Source organism: Halyomorpha halys, unplaced genomic scaffold, assembly GCF_000696795.3.
Source record: "Halyomorpha halys isolate HHAL.00 unplaced genomic scaffold, Hhal_1.1 Scaffold428.1, whole genome shotgun sequence".
In the NCBI taxonomy this organism is placed as follows: domain Eukaryota; kingdom Metazoa; phylum Arthropoda; class Insecta; order Hemiptera; family Pentatomidae; genus Halyomorpha; species Halyomorpha halys.
This window is the reverse complement of record NW_027112436.1, coordinates 39,780-47,232: the sequence shown is the minus strand read 5'-3', so window position 1 is coordinate 47,232 and position 7,453 is coordinate 39,780. Positions and strand designations below refer to the sequence as shown.

The 7,453-nt window shown below is 30.6% G+C and overlaps 1 pseudogene; it reads left to right on the top strand.

Moving 5' to 3' along the window:
• Positions 1-7,181: 7,181 nt before the first annotated feature.
• Positions 7,182-7,253, top strand: LOC112211376 (U6 spliceosomal RNA; annotated as a pseudogene).
• Positions 7,254-7,453: the final 200 nt, after the last annotated feature.

Below are 7,453 nucleotides of genomic sequence, written 5' to 3'. Positions count from 1 at the left end.
TTTCTAGTTGTTCGTATAAAATGTTGGATTTTTGAAACTATATATCTCTAGATCCATAAGACGCACATATGTCTGCCAACACTCAAAATAAAGGAAATTTAACTTACTATAAAATAGTTTATTACACTTATCTTCGTAGGCACAGTACTTTTTATGATATTCACATATGAATATAAATTTCTTGATCTTTCCAGTTCGTCCCATACATTTTTATGAAAAATTTCTTTTTAAAAAGCTATATCTCGAGAACTATTGGACATAAATAACTGTATTATGCCTCATATTTTAGCAAATTTGTTTTTCTTTAAATGACGTTCTCTTAGATCTTCTTTTGTTGTTCCTTTTTTTTTTTTATCGCTTTGGACAGCGTGGAATTTTTTATTCCACTACCTATACTTGGCAGACTTATCAATTTTGACTATTAATTATACATAGTTTTCATTAAAGTAATCAAAAAATGGGGTGAGATAACTGCCTTTTTTCTCCTCTTGGGCTCTTGTACTATAAGTTTAATCTTGAACTCTCACTGCCACCACAGGTTCTAAATCACGAAGACATTTTTTTTACTTAAGAATTTTTTTTTTTTTCATAACTGCCAAAAACACCTTGCTTTGAGTAGATGTCATCTTGAGCCCCTCGGTGTCAAGATTGCCCAGAGAGGAGCTTTCTCTAGGCCCTGGTTAAGAAGCTTAACGTTGGTAGCTATGTCGCTTCAAACACTAAGCAGCTGTTGGTATGATTTTCATGGTCCAAATCTTTGCTGAACATTGTTAAAATTTTCGATCCTGAGCTCTCTTGTTTCGCTTTATAGGGTATAAACCGAAAATAAAGGATATAAATAATTTTAGTCTTTTTTATCGGTGGTTATTTGTGATCCTTAATATAATTTTTTAATGTGTTTATTTATAAAAATACAAAAATTGATCTATTCCAACAATTAACCCTAGAATAACACACTTCTAAAAGTCAACTTAATCTGACACTCTGGGGTGTGATACACCCCATCATATGAATTGGTATAAAATATAAGTGATATAACCTAAAATGCTTATAATGCAATTTAAAATAACTAAGTGGTCTAGGTAACAAAAATAAATCATTTCAAAATGGGTAATGTACATATGTATTTCCAAAAATCACATATTGTAAAATTTTACGAGCTTACTAGCTAAAAAATGAACAAAAATTAATTGTTGTTCCTAAATCAAAAAAAAAAAAAATTATATGGCTCTTAAATACAGATAAATACGAAGTAAATGAACCATAAAACGAGGTGGAAAAGTCATTTTTTAAATTATAAATGAATAAAACACATAGTGGGGGCCCCGAAGGAACCTCTTTCACACACTGGACTGCACACATGTCAATTTCGTCTTCCTGTCCTTTCCCCTCTCACAAAAAGAACACCTTACTTGTTTCTCCAAGATCGTATATTTATTTATTTGCGCATTTATTCCTAAAATGTCATCAATACCTAGGCGCAGTGACTGACGAAGTGCCTCTGCCTGTAGCCTCCTCTTTAGGTAGGGTTCTAGAAGTGAATATCCCAGACCAAAAAGGAAATCTTAGCGTTTCATTTTATTTTCCCACTTTACCAGAGTAAACAATATCATACTGTTCACCCCGACATGATCCAACATTACAAAAAAAAAAACTGAGTGGCCACCTCCTTGTTTTTTTGGTCGTTGAGTACCCCTTACACTTTTGGTCAAAAGTATCAGTTCATCCTTTATTTAAATTATAATCATGTATGACTTGTGGTTTACCAGATTCTTCAATGACTGCATCATCTTGCATTGTTGGTTGGGTGTCATTTTGTCATTAGCCTTCCTCTCTTGTCTATTTAGTTTATCATAAAAGCTGAACCAATTCATGGGTATGGTGTGTCGAAATAAAGGATGGTCCCTTTTTGTAGAGAAAAGCTCCTCTAATGAGAGTTTACCGGATTTATTATTTACTTACACTAAGGACACTCTGGGGTGTGAGATACCCCAAGACTAGTGCAAATCACAATAAATAGCAAAACAAGACTAACAAATGGCAGCAGATAATAAGAATCAATTATGTTATGAATGACAGTTATTTACATGGCGGGGTTTAGAAAAAGAGCTACACGTGTAGGAATTATTCAAAATTTAAAAAGTGCTAGGGTATGTGACACCCCAGTGTGTCGTTCTAGGGTTAAGAACATAATGCGGAAAAAAGTCAGTAATTTAAAACTAAAATATTGTACTTATGTTAAAAAAAAATATCAAACTGTAGTATGACATTGATCCCTCTCATGTTAACCAACTGAGCTCCTTCTAGTGTAGCCCGTCGTACATAGTTGCAGGGGGCTCTCAAATTAGAGATTTATAATAAACTGAGTAAAGAGAGCAGGTCCATTGTCAAAAATATTTCATTATAATTTCACTATGAACTGGAACCGCCTACCACACCAATAGCTCTTCTAAATGCTTTGGCCAGATCGCTATCATATGCAGAATATCCATTTAATTAAACTTTTTCCTAACTCAGCATTGTCAATCAAGAGCAAAAATGGTATCTAATAACCGAGAACAAAAAATATATTATGAATAAAATATAATCAGTAGGGTGAAGAACACATGTGAATCCAAAGACGGCGAAATTTCCAACAAAATTTCAACAAAAATATGGCACAATAAGACTATTTTTAATTATTTGTGTTCTCTGCTCTACTGACCACAACCATGATTTATTATCTATATTTTATCTGCAGTCAGAAAAAACATATTAATGTTACACTAAGAAACATCATTCTTTGGTTTTATTATCTTATTTTGTCCTAATGCTACTTTTATTATAATTTTATTAAACTGATACTAGATTTCATTGTATAAATGAAAATTCTAGTCTAAGAAAAATCTAATATTAATTTTAACCGAAGCGGATTGTATATGTAATGTATTCAAATTGCAAGGTTAATTAATATTGTTGTAACTCACATATCCACAACAAGAAACATGTGTTTTTAACGTTTATTCAAATACAGATTTTCTTAAACTAATTGTAAAATTAAATGAACAATCTTAACTAACAAAGGCCCTATTCTAACTTATTCTAATTATATCTATGTACTTATTACTAACTTATAATCTAAGCTACAATTAAAATACAATTGTTATCTATGTCCAAAGGTGAACAATAACGCGTACGTACTTGCACTCAGCTGGTCGTGGCAGAGAGAGAGAAAGATCACTTCTCATTACACAGTTTTTAAACTTAACTGAGCTCACAGAGAAACCAAAAAATACACTACAATTTACATCAATGTCCATTCATTAAAAAAAAACAACCGACAATAGAACATATGATTTTTCTCTCACTCTTTGCCCGATACCTCCCGCGCATGCGCTGCCATCACCAATTCTTCTGTCTCGTCTATTACATATTATTTATTATACATATGACTGTTTGAATAAAGATATTGCAGATTCAAAGGATTAAATGATAAAAGTAAAAAGAAATATACCAAAAAAAAAAAATAAAATAAAAATTGAAGCAGTTCTCAAGAAAGAGTCATATATTTTTTCAACTCTGGATCATAGATCGTATTTTTCAAAGGAGTCTCGCTTTACACTAGTAATTTCATATTTCTCCTCATTGTATAAATTAATATCTACAGTTGATTTAATATTATTCATTTTCATTTTTCTCAAAAATTAAATAAATGAAATAAATGTCTGTGAGTCTGAAAAAAAACAACCAAAAAATGTAACAAATCTTAAAATCTTATTTCAATTTTTTTTTTTTTATAACCAAACTTTATTTATTGATAGATATTACAATCTGCCACACCATTGTGGGCAATAGGTAATAGTGATGAATGATCGCATTAATACTAAAATAAGAATAAAAATAGATAAATGAAAAAAAACGCATAAAAATAAACAAAATCTCTCCTAAAATATATACAAACAGAAGGATAAAGAAAATGAATATAATAAAACAATGTGCATGAAAAAATATATAGATAAAATAATGATAAAAATAAAAGAATCTCTAATCACATTTACACTCTTATGTAGAATAATTACACAATCGACCTAAGGATCCCTGAGCCCGCTCTATCCCTCACGTGTGAGGGGTAGAGCAGAGCTCATAAGATCCCAGCGCATCCCTCTCGCCGCATCACTGGTAGTGAGTCAGTGGAGGCTGAGCAAGTGCGCTAAAGCCGCAAACACAACTTGAGTGGAGAATCTGACCATTGCCAGAAATCAAATTGTACATTTTTATTTTACAATATGTTTCTTGGCCACTGCCGTTTAAACCTTGGAGGTGGATTGTAGGGATGGGTGGAAATAGATAAGAATTCATCCAAAGGATTAGGATGGTTTCAAGGATTCAAAATTGAAATACAAATTTTAAGTTACTTTATTTTTAATTTTACACCAAAAAAAATATATGAATTGTCAATTAATTTTCTTACTATTATTTACCCTAAGTGTGGTAAATAATAGTAAGAAAATTAATGAAACTTCTACTGATTTTCATCGATACAAACCTGTGATGAATTTTTAATATCATACAATTTTCCATTATCTAAAAATGTGGGAATCATACGCCTGGGCCAATTTTGAACCTCTAACGTGGGCCTCAGTCATTGGAAAACAACAAGAACTACCCAACTCATTTTGTTCTACTATAGAGGTCATATTTTAACACAAATAGAGATTTATAAGTAGTAAGTAAAAATTTAGAAAAATATTGCTTTTCACTCCCTCACTCTTTCCGACCTCTTATATTCTTTGAAAATAAGATTTCTATCTACGATTGTTTGTTTCAATAATCCAACTGATTTAGTCAATTACATTAAGATTCCATTAAAAACTACTCTTCATCATTTACTGCAGTCAGTGAAAAGAAATAAAATAAAATCCTGACTTTTTACCTCCACTCCCTCTATCTAATATTTTTTCTAAGCCAGGACTAGAGAAAGTAGCCACTAAGTAGATACAATGCACACAGTAGTAGGAGAAAAAAAATGTAAATGACAACACTAATACTCACTACATAAAAAAAAAATAATAATAAAGAAATATATATATAAAATATTGTATATATGTATATATAGTTGACCGTAAAAATTGATATACAAGAAGATGGTCAGGGTTGCGGTCAAAAGTGAAACAAAAATAGTTTACAACTATTTATTTTCCAACGTTTCGCCCCACTTTGCAGGGCTTCATCAGGGCTAAAACGATACAAAATGAAACTATAATAAGATACAATGATAGGAACAAAAATAAAAAGATAAGATACAATTAAAAGAATAAAAAACAAGTAACAAAGGCAAGAGTAAAAGTTTCATATAAAAATACCTAAAATATAAAGCTAAAAAGGTACAGGAGATGTATATAAAAAAAAAACAATACGGGAAAAAAATATATATGTATATATACAGAGATAAAATAAACGTCATGAAAGAATAATAAAAATAAAAATAAATAATAATAATGATATAAAATGACAATAAATGAGCAGAGAGCCATATAGGACAACATACCTGTCCAAATGAATAAGTTGAACAGACAGAAACATTGAAGCGGAAGTGTGGAGGAGTGGGGAGGAGGCGGGTAGCAAGCTGTATAACGGTTTTATAACGATTTCAAATACGTCCCGTATACAGGAAGTAGTGATAAAGATTTGACGAAAAATAAAAAATGATAAGAGAAAAATACAGAATGATACGGTACATGAGTAATTACTCTTGCCTTTGTTACTTGTTTTTTATTCTTTTCATTGTATCTTATCTTTTTATTTTTGTTCCTATCATTGTATCTTATCATAGTTTCATTTTGTATCTTTTTAGCCCTGATGAAGCCCTGCAAAGTTGGGCGAAACGTTGGAAAATAAATAGTTGTAAACTATTTTTGTTTCACTTTTGACCGCAACCCTGACCATCCTCTTATATATAAATAAAATATAATACTAACTTAATTTGTATAAATAAAAATATGACTCTATATCAAAAATATAATAAAATAAAACTAATATTAGAAAAAAAATAAACGAACTTATATACAAGACAAAGAAAATTAAATATAAAGATAGGCATCTTCATATTTTGATGCATTAAAAATTTTATGTGTTCAATATAATTTGTAAATACTTAAAGAAACATTTTTTTTACTTTTGTTATTTAAATTTTTCTCAACTTAATTTATTATATCCTGTATAGCCATTACTTGTACTGTATAATTCATCAAGTTTCTTTACATCAAAATTATTTTTTCTAAATGCATCAATATTAATACAACAATAAACTATTAATACAACAAGTAATTATAAATAAAGTAAAATTAATACAACAAGTAATTATTTAAATTTTTTTTCGAAATTATTTAAAGTGAAATAGAATTATAGAAATAGAATATAAAGCACGAAACTTGGGCGTTGATGACCTCAGGGTTTTACGCCCTTAAGCCCCAGACAACAACAACAACAACAACAATATGATGTATCTAGTATCCTTTTTGCATGAAATATGCATAAATCATTTTAAAATATAGGCCTCTTCTATAGTCCTAATTAAATAGGAGAGAAAAACTATGCAAATAGATATGTATATTTACTGAGATATTGATTTCGGTTAATTATCATATAATACCGAAGCATTTATGTCAATGTTCAGTGGTCCCTAGATCGGAACTGCAATGACCTTCACATCTGTAAATCAAGATATAATTCGGCCCAAGGTTTACTAAAACCATCGTAAATCAGTTGCCCTTATCAGTTATACAGTAGAAGTTAGCCGCAACATAGATAGTAACATCACATGAATCAGTTCTGCTAGGATACACAGATAGCCTCGGCAATGTCTAGTCGTCTAGGTAATTATGCTCAGTGTATATTGATGTTTGCATATACACTATGTATATATTCACATATATATGTGTATGTGTATGCTTGACGGTGTTTGTTTCCCAAAGTATGATTTTACGTGTATCAAATTTAAATCTATTTAAAGATGTTAATCAAATATATTTAAATTTGATACACCTAAAATCATCCTTCAAAAAAAAAAAAACTTCAAGCGAAATTTAAAAGAAATTATTATAATAGAAAATATAAGAATTGGGCTATCAACAAAAAATCAAATGCGTGAAATATACTGGTAGTGTCAATAGAACGTGATTTTTATGATTCAAATTTCCTTCGTACTCGCTTCGGCGGTACATATACTAAAATTGGAACGATACAGAGAAGATTAGCATGGCCCCTGCGCAAGGCGCTTATTCATCCCTATTCCGTCAGTCTGCTGGTGTACCTCAGGGTAGTATCCTTGGTCCTATCCTTTATACAGTTTTCACAGCTGACATTCCGACCCATCCTAACACTATTCTCACCACGTATGCCGATGACACATGTATATTGTCAGTGAACAATGATCCTTACATCTTATCCCAAAACCTCCAATCCAACATCACCA